The 16,040-nt window shown below is 41.2% G+C and overlaps 1 protein-coding gene across 1 annotated transcript in view; it reads right to left on the bottom strand.

Moving 5' to 3' along the window:
- The window catches only part of LOC142594960 (pinopsin-like), a 91,198-nt gene that overhangs the window by 71,241 nt on the left and 3,917 nt on the right, over positions 1-16,040 (bottom strand). The window lies entirely within an intron of this gene.

Genomic DNA, 16,040 nt, shown 5'->3' with positions numbered 1-16,040 from the left:
GAAGATAAAATGGTGATGATCCATATATTTACGAGACTCCATGCATATATATGTGTGTATAGAATACCTATTACTATGAGGCACCTTTAATATAATACCCTGGTTAAGGAGATCATGCACCTGGAAGTGGAAGAGGAGCATGAACCGGCAAGCTGGCGGTCTAAGACTCACCAAAAGCCATCCCTTGCACCCCTCCTGTTGAAGCCAGGCCACTGTGCAGCATTGAACAGTGAACTCGGAGAGACAGCAAGCAAGAAAGAGCACAGCACGGTAAGGACATTTGCAGAGAAGGAAGACACATGCTCTGATCTCTGCCTAGAAATGCTGTGTTGGTAAATACCTAATGCCAGCAGCAGGTAGGTTTCTCAGCAATGATGTTATGTGTCGTACATAACACAGCTGCGTTCCCTTCCCTCTGGTCCCTCAGGTTTCAGCTGATAAATCTGCTGCTTCATTAGCTAGAGAATATGCTAAAATGCTTTGTGGCACTATGAAATGGAGATAAGTAAGATGTAAAAGGAGGAAAAGGGTTTTGTGACTAAATGCACCCCAAGTTGGGAATAGTGGGGAATCCTGTGCTGAGGTATTCTTCTGCTGGTTATTCTGGCTGACGTCTTTCATCGTGCTTGCCCAAGGACTTAAAGGTAAACACAGAACAACAGCAGTAAGAAACAGCCCTCTTCAAATGAAGGCTCTTACTACCTCTATTTTAAGGTTTCATGTTTAATTCCAAGTTGTGCTACCAAATGGTATTACATAAATATGTTATTGAGTTATACAAAACTAGTTTGATCAGTGACTCAGTGCTGTTTTCAAGGGAAATAACTTTCCTGAATTTAAATGAGACCATTTCTATTAGTTCTCTACAGAAATAAAGCACTCCACACATGGAAATGAAACATAAACAATTTAAGCAACTTAAAAGACATGACCTTTCCAACATATTTGCACTTCTACATCTCCTTAGAAGCCTTTCTGAAAACATATCCTAGTATTATGCCTCAGGGACTGTGCATAAAATAGAATTTGTAAGTTTAGTATTCACAAGAGAGGTTTGGTAGCAGCAAGAGGAAAAAAGCAACAAGCTCTCTTTCTAATAGTAGCTTAATCTTCAGGCAAAATTTTGTCAGCTCTGGGCCAAAGTACCTTACCCAACACCTCCCACAGCATCAGAGACTTTATGAGAGTGCACATGGAGCAATCTGTTCTATCATCTGCTTTGATTCAATTTTTCTTATGTACTAGTTAACGTTAATAATAATAAGGAAAACTACTGGGCTCTGCTTACCTTAAAGTCAAAGCATTTCTTCCACAAAAATACAGTAATTTCCACCACAGCAGTTGCTGCCATCAGAGACTTCCTTGCAGGTGAGGAGGTAAGACTGTTGTAATGATAAAAGCAGAAACTTTCCAAAGCTGACTCAATGGGCAGAAGGGAAGGAGCATTTCTATGATTTTTTGACCTGATCACTGACCTCCTCACAGCATATGCACTTTTGCAGAAACTACTGAGGCACAGCATCATGGGGGAAGAAAGAACAAAACTTGTTAATTGTTAAAAAAAAAAAATTATTCCCTTTTGCTTTCTAGCTCTGAGTCTTATGACACACCCTTCCCTCCTACGGTCAAGATAGGGAAAAACCTATCTCACATACAGTCTCCAGTGAGATTCTGCAGGTTACATCTCCTCTTCTTGCATGATACCAGAATTGCCACAAGTGACAATGAGGATGTTGATCAGCCTGCAAAATCTGGGATATGCAGCCCAGAATGAAACAAAGTCAGCTAAACTAACAGAACACAGTTAAGTTAGTTAACAACTTCCACAGCCGCTGGGGCTAGTGGGAAAGTAGCATCAAATGAGCAAATCTGAGAGAGAAAGAAGAGATTGTGAATATGGAATTTCACAAAATCATTTTTATCAGGTTTTTGGTTTGTTTTTTTTTTAAATTTTTTGAGAAGAGAAACACAAATGGATATTGAGAAGGGATGCAAACAGGTCTGGAGAGTGGCAGACATACGTGGCTGCTGTTCCTTCCTCGCTAGCCCCCAGAATATTATCCACTTCTTCCTTTTCCCTCCCCCCGCAAAAAAAGAGATAGATATTTTATGGGCCAAAATCCCGCTGCCAACAGATTTTGGCAGAAGATCCCAAACATTTCCAGAGTTAAAAAGAAAGCCCACTGAACCTAGAAGATTTTACAGAGTTAAGATGAATAGACTCAAAGTGAGCACTGGCCTTGGTGGACAACCAACCAGTACTAGCCTGACGTCCTTGAATTTTACAGCTCAGTATCTACACTTCAGCAAATAAACAAATCACAATAAATAATTTTACGATACAGTAAATTCACAGTGTGAATATAACAGCTCCTGGTAAGTTTAGAGCTAATTGATAAGAACTGCAGAGGAATGCATGGATGCCTCAATAACTGGCAGAAGCAGCTGAGAATGGAATATGCTTCCAAAACACTATTGGCTATATTTGCATATGCCTATTAAATATCTATATAACAAAACAGAATAAATGGTCAAAGCAATCAAATATTCTTGCATTTGTTGACTCGTATTCTAATGGAACACTCCCACGTGCTAGTGATCAAATCACCATTTCCTTTTAATTTTTAAGGCATTAAAAACACTTCTACTGATTTGAAATTTAGATAATATTTCCCACAGTCATTTGTTACACGTCAGCAGTTACAACAGTTACAACAGGCCCAGTTTTTTAAATGCTGGCAGTCTAGGCTTTCAATATACAGGCTACTTCAAATATCAACAATTCACTTTGAATAGAAGTAAATACACCAATCGTTATTTATCTAATACTTGTAATTATTTATTTTCTTTTGCTTAGATGACTTGTAGTTGTGAGTCCATTAGAGCAGGCAATCATTCCTTTCCCTAAAGAATTCTCTTCCTGCTTAACTCTAATGGGAGTCACAGTTTAACTCTGCGCTTGAAAGAAATCACTGTGAAATCACTGTTGCATCCAAGCCTGCTGGGACAAATCTGACAGCAAACATTACCAGTCCTGTTCAGTAAATCTTTCCTGCTCTTTTCTCAACAGTCATTTCTCGGTTTTGTGCTTTGTATGACATACCCCTCCTTTTGTGTTTGGTGATACCTTCAGTACAGGCAGTATGTATTACTTTTAATAGTAAAGAATTATCATGGTTTTTTAATTTCTTTCCCCCCCTTGCTGAATTTTTGAATGTGGATACATTGTGCTTTAAGGGTGATCTTAATTATTCGCTGTATGTTGTGACTTAATGTGCATCACTCAGTAGTAGTATGCTTTTCTGCTATGCTATTAACCTGCCAACCCATCAACCAACCAACTAACAAAGAACTACTCCTAGTGGCATAAATATAGCAAAGAATTCCCTTTTGCATCTCAATGATACCAGCAGGGTACAAAAAAAACCCCGAATATTAATTTCAGTCTCACTTTCCATATATTACACAGGATCCCTTTGCATTCTGGAAAGCAGGCTAGCACTTGCAAATTCAGCCTCCTAAATTGGCTCCCTCCATATCAGTGTATTTATCCAGCCACCTTAGGGAATCAGAATAAGAAATAATGTCAGCACTAGATGGAGCTCCTGTACAGCAACATCTCAGGAGAAATCTTTGGGGCTTGTGTGCATGTGGAAAGCAGGGATGGACGTACAGTGCTGGCATAGCAGGAGGATGCTCTCAGGGCAGCCAGGTTCACTGCAGCATCCCCATGTCCATGCCCACGTTGCCCTGCAAGACCCCCACCTCCTGCCAGGACTGCTCCTTTGCTTTCCAAACAGGGGGAGATCCCCTGGACCTTCCTTCATGCTAAGCATCTGCACAGGTGTAGCACGTAGTATCAGGGTTTTTCTACATATGGGATATAGCACCAAGTAAGCTAAGAGGTGAAATTACAGTATATTATCATCTGCCAGCCAGGAACCAAACTTCCACCAGAGCACACCTAGCTAACTTCCCTCCTGTGAGCCTCTGCTTCTTCACTGAATGCAACTGTCCATTTTTAATAATAAAGATACATTTCTAGAGATTTTAAAATGATTCTATAATCTGCTTTTTTCAGCAGTTACCATTCCTAGAGATGGAACACACTACAAATACTTACTCTTCCAAGTCAAGTTTCTGTCGTAAGGTCTAGTGGTCAAGTTGTTTTTTATATTAACTAGCTATTAACGGGTCAATAACTAGTCATATCTGATAAGAAGGTGGCCAACAGTATCCTGGCTTGTATCAGGAATAGTGTGGCCAGCAGGAGCAGGGAGGTGATTGTGCCCCTGTACTCAGTGCTGGTGAGGCCGCACCTCAAATACTGTGTCCAGTTTTGGGCCCCTCACTACAAGAAAGACATTGAGGTGCTGGAGCGTGTTCAGAGAAGGGCAACAAAGCTGGTGAAGGGTCTGGAGCACAGGCCTTATGAGGAGCGGCTGAGGGAACTGGGGTTGTTTAGCCTGGAGAAGAGGAGGCTGAGGGGAGACCTTATCGCTCTCTACAACTACCTGAAAGGAGGTCATAGTGAGGTGGGTGTTGGTCTCTTCTCCCAAGTAGTTAGCGATAGGATGAGAGGAAATGGGCTCAAGCTGCGCCAGGGGAGGTTTAGGTTGGAAATTAGGAAAAATTTCTTCAGGGAAAGGGTAGTCAAGCATTGGAACAGGCTGCCCAGAGAGGTGGTGGAGTCACCATCCCTGGAAGTGTTCAAAAAACGTATAGACATGGCACTTTGGGACATGGTTTAGTGGGCATGGTGGTGTTGGGTTGATGGTTGGACTGATGATCTTAGAGGTCCTTTCCAACCTTAATGATTCCTAGTTTTTACTTTCATTAAAAAAATAATCCAGCCACCAAGCCAGGAAACATGAAATTATTACTCTACCCTTAATTGATTTAGTGGTGGACTTGTTAAGTGTTAGGTTAATGGTTGGACTGGATGATCTTAAAGGTCTTTTCCAACCTAAACGATTCTGTGATTCTATCCAACTGACAAGTCTAATCTGCAACACTAGAGAATATAGTAGTGAATGTATAAGGAGGTATGAAATATTGGGACAAACCAGCATAGCTACCATGGAGGGAAACCATCCCTCACTAATTCATTAGAGGTCCTTGGCAGTGCTATGCAGACAGGGGTGATACATTCAATAAAGCCTACTTGGATTTCCAAACAGTGTTAGCTAGCCCAAAGGCTCTTAAGGATAGTAAGCTGCCTTGCAATAACAGAGATCTTTACGTGGATGAATAATTGATTAGAGGCAGGAAATAAAGCACAGGAGAAAATAATTAGTTTTCTCAGTGGAAACTGTGGCCAGCAAAGTCCCCTATGGATCTGTGCTAGGCCCTGGGTTATTCATCACATTAATAAATGATCTGGAAAAGATGGTAAAGAGTGAAGTTTGCTGATTATACTACACTGAATAATGCAAAATCAACAAAAGCTGACTGCGAAGTACTGCAGAACAACCACATGAAACTGAGTCACTGAGCAGATGAAATGCAATACTGATGTAAACTGCCATATGTGGCAAAAAACAGTCCTAGCTTTAAATACACAGCGATTGTTTCTGACTGACTGACTGCTCTGCAAAGACAGTTATGATAGATAGCTCTATGCAAACCACTTCCACTAAGCAGCAATGCTCAGCAGCATTTAGAAAAGTAAACATCAGGGCTTATTAGAAAACGAAAACAGAGAAAAGAAGAGAAAACATAAAAATGTGGATGGGGAAGATTATTTAATGTTTCTCATAATACAAGAACTGGGTTTTCAAATGTAATCATCGGGTTCCAGACTCAGAATTAACAAACAGGAGAAGGTACTTTTCTTTGCATTGTACATAGTAAGTGGAATTCCTTGACATATTATATTGTGCATACCAAAATTTTGCAGGGTTCCCAAGAGCAAGCAGCCTAGGACATAAGTCCAGGAAGACCTAGTAGACTCAAAAGTACTACTTCAGGGATGAAGTCCCTACACCACAGATCACAGGCTGCTGAGACTACATACTGGAAAAATATCATTGGATGCTGAAAGTTATCCTAACTTGAAGTTTAGTATTCTAGAAGCATAGCTGGGCAACATATTTTTGAATGGCAAATACTTAGTAAGTATGTACATAACCCCTTGCAAGGCACAACTATTATTTAGTTATTGAAATTGTAAGAAGAAACAATTACAGCACAGTAAGAGGCCATTACCTGCTTGTATCTACTTTTAATATTTCTTTCCCAAGCGTCTGAGTGCCCCCAACCCCTGAAAAGATATTAACACTTATAAAACTCCTACTCATTCTCATCCTCAAATTCCTTGCTAAACATCCCTTGATGCACTGATCAATAGAGAAAAACTGGTACATGGAGCAAACCAGATGGTGGTATGTCTACTGCTCTTATCACAAAGAATATTAAGCTATGGCTTTGTCTTGCCTCATAACCTCCTTTCTACCCATTAGAAAAAGCCCGTTTAAATCCTGACTGGCAGCTTTTCATCCTGCTCCTCTGATGCAGTCTATGCTTCTCACAAGGATATTAAATAGAAATACACTTTCAGTTTTAAGAAGCACACACAGTAAGGCAATCCTCGACATCCTCCCGCAGCCGTTTCTGGACCTCGGCCCTCTTGCGCTGCTATATGCTCTTTCTCTGAAAACTGAGCTGACCAAAAACAGAGGAAAATTTGGAAGTCTGGATAAATTAAGGGAAACTGCTGGGATTTGTTACAAAGACTTGCATGGAGAAAAGCTGCTTTGTGCACCATAGTCGGCGTACAGAACATATACATAATACACACCCTCATACCATGTAGATACTCCACCCTTTCATTAAGAGGCAGAATTTGTAACTCCTAATCCCTAGAATATCACTTCCTACCCTAGAACTGTTTCTAATTTACTCCTGCTGAACTCACACCAAGGCAGACGGCTCAGCCGCAGGGACGGCTGTCAGCCTCCCCCTCGGTGCTCGCTCTGCCGCTGTGAGGTGCCGAGGTGAAGGGGAAAGCAGCGCTCCCGACCACCATGCCAGATCCCCGTTTCAGGATACTCTGCCTCGTGCTGCCTGCTGCGCAGTGTGCTAGCAGCTGCATGATCTTGTTCGGGTGATTAAACATGTCAGTGTAAAGAGGGCCCCCAGCAAATTCATAAATGGCCTGAACGCAGAACAGAAATTACCCACAGACTGTAAATTTGGCAAACAATAATGCTTCAGTGTGCATACACATGTAAGAATTAAGTCTAGTGCAGACCTAACCGTATTCAACCATTGTGTGTTCTAAAAGTTTCATAAAGACAAGTTAAAGGGGATTATCTCTGTTTTTTCAGAATTCATACCATTTCTCAGGTCAAAGCAAATCTTGTCAGATGTTAGTGTGCTATTTCAGTACTATCTCAGAAGTCTGTACTAGACTCGGACAGCACTTAGATATCAAGCAATAAAACACTGCATATGTGAATTAACTAATGGTTTTGAATCCTAGAAATTGTTAGTCCTAATCTAAGCAAAGTTTTACATTGCTGTTGATTTTTAAAGATGATCAAAGTATTCCTTATGACAAATTTTCACAATCAAGTCTGCTTTTTTCTCCCCTTTTTTTCTGATAGTTATTTGGTCCTGAACAAATTTCTGTTGTTATAAGCATCTATGAAAATAATTCAGCCTAAAACAGTTTCCGTCTATTGACTTGTCTGAAGCCTGCTCACTTTGATCCCTTCTTCCCATAGTTATCTACTATTTCTGCTCTGGACTGCATCAGTGAAACCAATAGAAACAAAAAACAATAGGGGAAAAAAAAGAAACAGAATAGAAAACACAATTGAAAAAGAACACTAGAACATTAGCACACAGTGAACATCTGCCTCTAATGAAATACTACAGAATATATGTAAAGATTTACAGCTTACCCCAGTGAGTCACCAGCCTTCTGCACTGTGGCTACTATACTTTCATAACGAACAGTAAAAGCTTGTATCTGGCCATAGAATGAGATTGTACTTCCAACATACTGGCATCTGTCTGTCAAATGGGTTTAAGAAACCACAAGCAGAAGAAGTAACGTAATTTTGCCACATTCTGGGAAGAATTGTTGGCTGAAATGGCCCACAGCAATTGAGCCTGATGCTGACAGCTGGCATGAGAAACCTTCAGCCAAAGGGCATGAAGTCCGGCACTGTTACAACACAGCAGTTTTAAAGATGGTGCCCAGGTGACCTTGATTAGAGGCATTACCATCTGGACCACCAAGAGATGAGAGGGGACTCAGGCACCCCCAGGGAACCTGAAGCTTCACCCTCGCACGGGGTGAACGCTCGCTTACCTGCCTCCCCTGATTTGCACTGGGCCAGCACGGCATGGGGAGACGGACGGGTAACCAGGTCCTAAACCACTCAGGAGTCAAAGCACAGGGACACTTCACACAACAGTAATGGTGGGATGTCAGGGCGAGGGACGGGCTACCTGGAGTGGTGCTCCCTTGCATTTGCTGTCTGCAGATATTACATATTCATCCTACCTGTATCAGTTGTGGGAAAATTTACAACAGCCAGAGGTCATTTTGACTTAGTACCAAAAAAACCCAAACAAACCACAACAAAGCCAAACCCACAAACCTTCCAGTAATAGGAGGCATTTGGATTATTTAAGTAGTGAATCATGTTAGCTGTGAAATCAACAGAAACAATAAGTGGTCTGCAAATCAATAGGGGCTGTAGATTATTAACTTATTAGACATTTACTGTATCTCCAGTTTCAGAAACAGTTTCTCAGCTAGTGTTGATACCTAGAAAAATACAAATGTAAACAGGATAGCTCCAGCTTTCGAAGAAACTTATTTTTCCATGTCAGCACACTCTTTTAACAAACTACTGCAAATTATTTTCTCATCTTAATAGACATTTCTAATAGAAATTAGACATTTCTAATCAGAAAAGTGGCAGATACACTAACAGGAAAAAAACAAAACACAAAAAACCCCCTAGTGATTACTTTAAGTGTGAAGTATTGGCCACGGCTGAGAAAAAGGGGAAAAAATGAAATTGATAGTTATTACCTATTATTGTGCCATTAGTTGGAACTATGCCAATGGTCCTGTATCCTTTTTATTACTGAAAAGCCTGTAAGTATTCATTTGCTTACTAGACTGGAAGATGTAGCATTCTGCTTAAATGCTTCCTCAAAAGAAATGGACATAGAAAATGAGTATCATCAGTTAAGACAAAGCCACTAAGGATATTAACTTGTATTTAAATAGCCAGAGACAATATCCTCTCTCTGGTATACGTCAGGGACTAAAAAGGAAGTTTAAAGTTTTCCAAAAAATTATCAAAGTCTGTTCAGGTGTGTCAGCACACAGATGGTCTTAAGAGTTACTAGAGATTATTAAACACATAGTTAAATAGAATATGATTTAATAGCCTTTCACAAGCAAAGTCCGTTGCTCTCTAATATACTTTTCTTTGGATTGAATATTGCTTATTTACTGGGCTCTAGTTTATTTCATTTTACCCACTGAGGGACCAGAAAACCAGCTACATTTTAATAACGTATTTCTTCACATGCATGTGGCCTGACCACTGGCACAGCTGGTTTCTGCTTTTTCCTAAAGTAATAGAAAACTGCCATCAGGCATAGCATTGCCTGGGTTAATGCCATGACCCAGGATTAGGAAAAAGGGCCTGCAAATGCAAATGATTAAACTTAACTCTCTCAGAAATGCTGTTCCATCATCTCGAACGCAGCTTACAGACATGACCTTTCAGACTGAATTCACCTTCAGGATAATTTTGCAAGCAATCCCATGTGGTCTTTGCCTTTAAGCTCCTATTCCAGGAGTGACGTTATTCGTGTATTTCCTTGCATAAAGTCCTTAGCATTCTGCAACACGTGGCGATAACACAGAGCGATGTCCCAGAACCAAAAGTATGCAACTGAACTGCAAGCATGGCTGCTCAATAAGGAAGCATCAAACATTGGCAGAAATTTGCAGTCACTTACACATGCACAGAAACAGACTTTGGGCATGGGCAGAACATTTTTTTTACATGGGCAGCTGCAGCTATGCACAAAAAATGCCAAAGTTACTGATTTCCTTACAGAATTCTTCTGTCCTTTCCAGGGTCACAGACACAAGCTGCTGTCCACCCTTCACTGTTGGTATCTCCGCATGTTTTTTGCTGTTTTCTTTTGGTCAGGCATTAGGAAAATAGGTTCTAGATTATCATACAACAAAACACAGCAGAAAACATTAAGGATGGCAGCCAAGGGAAAATATGATGACCCAACCTACATGTGGCTGCTGGTGCATGCTGAGGGCACCTGAGGTAAGCGACCAGTTCAGAGCACACCCCAGCTCCTGTTTGAGCCACGTGCCTGAGTTTCCACTGTGCTGAAAGCTGGGAGGTGTGAGGAGGAGGAGGGAAGTGAGGGGGTTCTGGTGCAGCCCACAATCCCACTGCAGTATGGCATGGAACTTGGTGGGAGTGTCGATCTGTTGGAGGGTAGGATGGCCCTGCAGAGGGACCTGGACAGGCTGGACCGATGGGCCAAGGCCAACTGTATGAGGTTCAACAAGGCCAAGTGCTGGGTCTTGCACTTGGGTCACAACAACCCCATGCAACACTACAGGCTTGGGGAAGAGTGGCTGGAAAGCTGCCTGGCTGAAAAGGAGCTGGGGGTGCTGGCTGACAGCCGGCTGAACATGAGCCAGCAGTGTGCCCAGGTGGCCAAGAAGGCCAACAGCATCCTGGCTTGTATCAGGAATAGTGTGGCCAGCAGGAGCAGGGAGGTGATTGTCCTCCTGTACTTCGCGCTGGTGAGGTCGCACCTGGAATACTGTGTCCAGTTTTGGGCCCCTCAATACAAGAAAGACATTGAGGTGCTGGAGCGTGTCCAGAGAAGGGCAACGAAGCTGGTGAAGGGTCTGGAGCACAGGCCTTATGAGGAGCGGCTGAGGGAACTGGGGTTGTTTAGCCTGGAGAAGAGGAGGCTGAGGGGAGACCTCATTGCTCTCTACAACTACCTGAAAGGAGGTTGTAGTGGGGTGGGTGTTGGTCTCTTCTCCCAAGTAGTTAGTGATAGGACGAGAGGAAACAGGCTCAAGCTGCGCCAGGGGAGGTTTAGGTTGGAAATTAGGAAAAATTTCTTCAGGGAAAGGGTAGTCAAGCATTGGAACAGGCTGCCCAGAGAGGTGGTGGAGTCACCATCCCTGAAGTGTTCAAAAAATGGGTAGATGTGGCACTTCGGGACATGGTTTAATCTAGTCTGCCCTTAATTGGTTTAGTGTGGACTTGGTAGTGTAGGTTAATGGTTGGACTGGATGATCTTAAAGGTCTTTTCCAACCTAAATGATTCTATGATTCTATGGAGATAGGGCTGAGCTGGGGCTGCCCAGACCAGGGGAGGGAGAAACAACCATGCCTGGTAACACAGACATCAACTGCACGCCACAGGATCTGACCTAACACTGTTAGCATCAACACCCATAGTCTGCAATGACTTAAGAACACAGGCAAATTGAATGAGACCTTAGGCAATGCTCTGCTGTAACGAAGGCAAAACCTTCTCTTATTCTAACCTGGCGTTAAACCATATACCCAAGTGAGGTCTCTGATTTCAGGTATAATATTCAAAGCACCACATCAGGTCTTCTGTTTCCACTTTCTCTGAATGGTATGATTATTTCTATATCAGGTTTTCCAAAACTTTTGCCCAAGCTGACCCCCTGCTTCAAGCACTTGAACTGCATACAAAAGCCCAATGCTTGTGCTCTACAAATTACCGGTAGGGACAGCAGACAGCATGATCACTACATGATGAATGTGGGTTCTCAAGCTCTGAAAGAGGACTTGGGCACCTCTTCATGGAAATATAACAGATGTCTTCCAAATACTCACTCTTGGACAACTATTCCAAGTGATTTCAACATTGTACAGTATTTAATGCCTATAGGAACTAGAAATAAACAAGAAATAAACCCAACATCCAGGAAGAGGACACTGAGGTGGAGAGGGAATTATAAGCAAAAGTAAGAAAATGACAGAAAGACAAAAGGAGCAAAAAGCACCCTATTTGTGAGGGTCATCTCATGACTCCAGAGAGGTACAGGGCAAATATCTACCCCTGAGCCTGGGCTCCTTTCATAGCCAGTGGAGATAAAGGGACGCTTGTAGGGCACAGCTCATATCACCCTGAAGAGAACATCTCAAATACATCAGACAATTTGCATGCTGGCAGTACAATTTGTTTTTCTATTGATTATAAAAGAAGACTGGTGCATTGGAAAATGTCTGGGTTTAGTCACATGATTCCCATCTGTCTGTAAGGTGTTCAGCATTTCATTTTTCTATGTAAATATGGCCCCTCAGAAGTGTACTTAATAATATACCACTACGTCATTGATTAATTATTTAAATAAAAAGTACAGCAGGCTAACTTCAGTTTCCCTAGAGAGGGGATGCCAAAGAGGAATTCAGATTACCTCCCTCCTGAACAAGTACTTTTGTGTTTCCATTTACTATACAACCTAATGCATATCAGGTACTTGAAATAAAGTGGAAAAATTCAGGATAAACCATCAATTGTAACACTGCATTAAAATAAGTAAAGCCCTCTAGGTAATGACATTTCTCCTTTTTTAGAGAAAGGAACTGTAAGCACCTTTGACCTATTTCCCATTATTCAGACCCCTTTTTTTCCCCCTCCCTCTCCTCTACCAGTAGAGTATTTATTTCTGATACTGAACAGCTACCTAGGAAAGCTTGCATGGGTCACGTTGACTGCAGGCATAACAGAGTCTATGCACTTGAAACGGAGACATTTTTGGAGCCTGATGCAGAACCACGTTTTCCTAAACACTACTGATTAGTTGTGCTTGCTATCAGCTTTATTTATAGAAATATCACTTTTAATCCCACCCCAAGCCCACTGGAAAAGGAGCTATCCATGTTCAGTGGGCAGGTGAGAAGTTGCTAAGAGTGGTTTTGCACCGGGAGGTGAGTACTTGCCGTATCAGGGCTCAGAAGACTTCAGGCTTGAGCTCTTGCAGGATCAAGCCAAGGGAGATTGTCTTTATTCCTGAAAATAATGTATCTTCTCACAGAAGAGCCATTCATTTCACCTGCAGTCTCAACTGCATCTTGTAAGCAGAGCATTTCCAGTATGTCAGAAGTCTGTGCTCTAAATTTAAGCACCTTAGTTTAGTGCAGTCAGTCTAAGCTACAGCATATAAAACCAAGGTAAAAGACTGAGAAGAAAATTATTTGTTTAAGGTCACAAGGCAGCTGAACTTTAAAACAAAATCATGAGCAGCTCTGTTTCTCATTCAGTGTGTTCTCTGGCAGTTTACAAGGGAATCAATCAATAACTGCTTTAATGTGACTGAAAAGATTATCTACCCAGATAGTTGAGTAGTATGGGGTTTCTAAAAAGATTAAAGTCCTCATTTAGATAGGACCTTGGTTTATCAATGGACATAAAGACACATATACATGCCTTCAATTAGAATAGGTTTAAGAACATAGCCGTGTCCTGCATCCAGGACAGACAGAACACTGTGCAGGAAGACACAGCCTCAAATCACACAGCTTTCACATGGCATAGGCATCTCTGTGTCCTCTTGCATAGTGATGTTCACTTACACAACACTAACCTGAATTCATTTTTTAAAATGAAATATTGGAATCAACTTCTCAGGCAAACTGCCAGGTATTTTAACTCCCGTGAAGGTTGAGGAAGAGAAAACAACCAGCAGACACCTCAAAAAAAGAGCTAAGAGTTCAACAGTCGAAAAATATCTTTGCTTTGTTTCAAGTGCCTTGAAACTTTTCCAGCATTAGAATCTAGTGTTGGATTTCCTGAGCCAGAGAAAGCTCCACCTTTCCCATATGTATTAATCTATTTAATATTTAATCCTGACATGGCATGGCATAAAGTAGTGATTCTGAAAATGAACTCCAGAAGTCATCTGAGCCCAAATTCTGCCTGTCCTACATGTTTAGGAAGTCTACATTAGTGCAAGTATCTTGGGAGAAGATGAAATGTTTCTCAAAGTCTTCATCTGTCCAGAGATTTTAAGTGTTTAATAAGGCACAGGAGAGATTACATGTGAGATGGTCAAAGCTGCGTGACAAACTTCATCTTAGGATGGCACACCACTTTGTATATATATGTGGTCTCTATGGGAGTGCGTTACTAAATAATGTATTTTTCCTAAATTAAAATCTAATGCTTAATTATTTCACAATATATTTAACAGTTCTTATTTCAGCTTGCTTGCAAAGTTTACTCAGAGGTCAGCTGGGAGAAATGTGTCCTGTCCCTGTGTCCCTTTCCATGTTTGCTTAAATGTATAACCATGAGCCTGTCAAACCATGGCTAAGCGGTGGGTAATGGGAGCAAATTTAGCAAATCCATCCACTTCCCCAACTCAGCGACATGTGCAGTTTCCACTGCAGTGACCTACTTGACAGAGCTGCAAACGTGCACAAGCACCAGTGTAAAATAATTTATGCTGGGAACATCCCATGCTGTTTGTCCTCCAGCTCCATCTGTAATGCTCCCCCAGATCAAGACCCAACAGATCTTACACTTCCACAGTGCGTTTCATGATATTTAATGTTCTCCTTAAAATCCCCATTATGTGCTTATTGATCAGCATCTGCACATCCCATTAGCTTCTAAAACTTCTGCTTTCTGTGAATGGTTTGAAATCACGAAGCAGACGTGAGGAAAGCAGCAAGTAAATAAACCAAACACCTACACTCTGTCCGTATTTTTTTCCATTGTGCCCATAGCAACCTCCTGGTGCTGGTTCTTGGGTCGTGGTTTTTAACTGCCTGGGGTAGGCAATGGATTACCCAGTAAAGAATTTACAACTCGATTCCACAGTAAGCGACATCAATGTACATTGCACTGTCGATATTGCTGGAAGGAGAATCAGATCTGCTTTCCAGATCACCTCCAGGGCAACAGTTATGTGATTTTAAAAACAGTAAGACAATGTTAGAGAAAAAAAAAGAGTCATCTCTCAGCATGCATTTTCATTTGAAACAAATCTCAGCTTCCTACTTCCACTGGCTCAGGTTTCATCCAGGCAACAGACCTGGGGGATAATACCTTCACTCTCAATTTGGTTTTAAACAGGAAGGAGGAGGCTTTCATAGCATCACAAAACAAAGTGGGAGGGGAAAAAAATAACCACTAAAATACAGTCCTTCTCAGAAGCCTTTTAAGAATGAATTGCATTTTAAAATATGTTAACAGTTTAAAGTTGGCTTAGATATGTTTTATACATCATCAAATATTCACCAAGTCATGAAGATTAGTTGCCCACTTAAAATTTCTTCATGATTTAGGAAAATACTGCAGCTTAAAAAAAAAAAAAAAAAAAAAAGGTACATATCTTCATTTGGTACAAGAGAGTGCAATTCTACCAAAGCCAGTGAACTTACTGTTATATCATCCGAAACCCTGGCCCTACACTGAAGTTTATCCTAGTAGGATAGGATCTATCCCGTGAGAAAAAAAGGAACAGGTAAGAATATTGAAGTGTTTATTCTTACAAAGTTTGATGTTGAATTTCCATTCTTCCTAATTACTTTTCCTACTACACATCTCTATTCTGGACCCCGAGCAGTAGGACCATTCCTCTTAGCCTTGATGGGCCAAAACCAGACATGAAACACAAAGGAGGGTAAGCTAAATTTTAGCGAATAGAAAGTATATAATTTTTTTTTTAAGAATAGCTAAGGGATTGCAAGAAAGTGTAAATAACACAAAGAAATGTTCTCCTCCCAGCCTATACAGTTTTGCCATTTCTGTGTTCTTACATGCTCCTTTTATACCATACATAGCCTTATATAGTATTTTGTAGTCTTTGTAGCTTTTGCATTTATGTTTATAAATCTGATCAGCTTTGCCACTCAGAAAGTAGTCACAGTGAACAGGCCAAAGGCTATGATCTAAACTGGACTAAGGTGTGAAAAATCCTCTTGCAGACAAAAAGCTTCCTTATCCTCAGCAACTACACTGCACCAGTCAGT

The sequence above is a fragment of the Pelecanus crispus genome, chromosome 1 (assembly GCF_030463565.1).
Source record: "Pelecanus crispus isolate bPelCri1 chromosome 1, bPelCri1.pri, whole genome shotgun sequence".
Lineage (NCBI taxonomy): Eukaryota > Metazoa > Chordata > Aves > Pelecaniformes > Pelecanidae > Pelecanus > Pelecanus crispus.
Note: the sequence above shows the minus strand (reverse complement) of the source record. Positions and strands in the feature narration are given on the sequence as shown.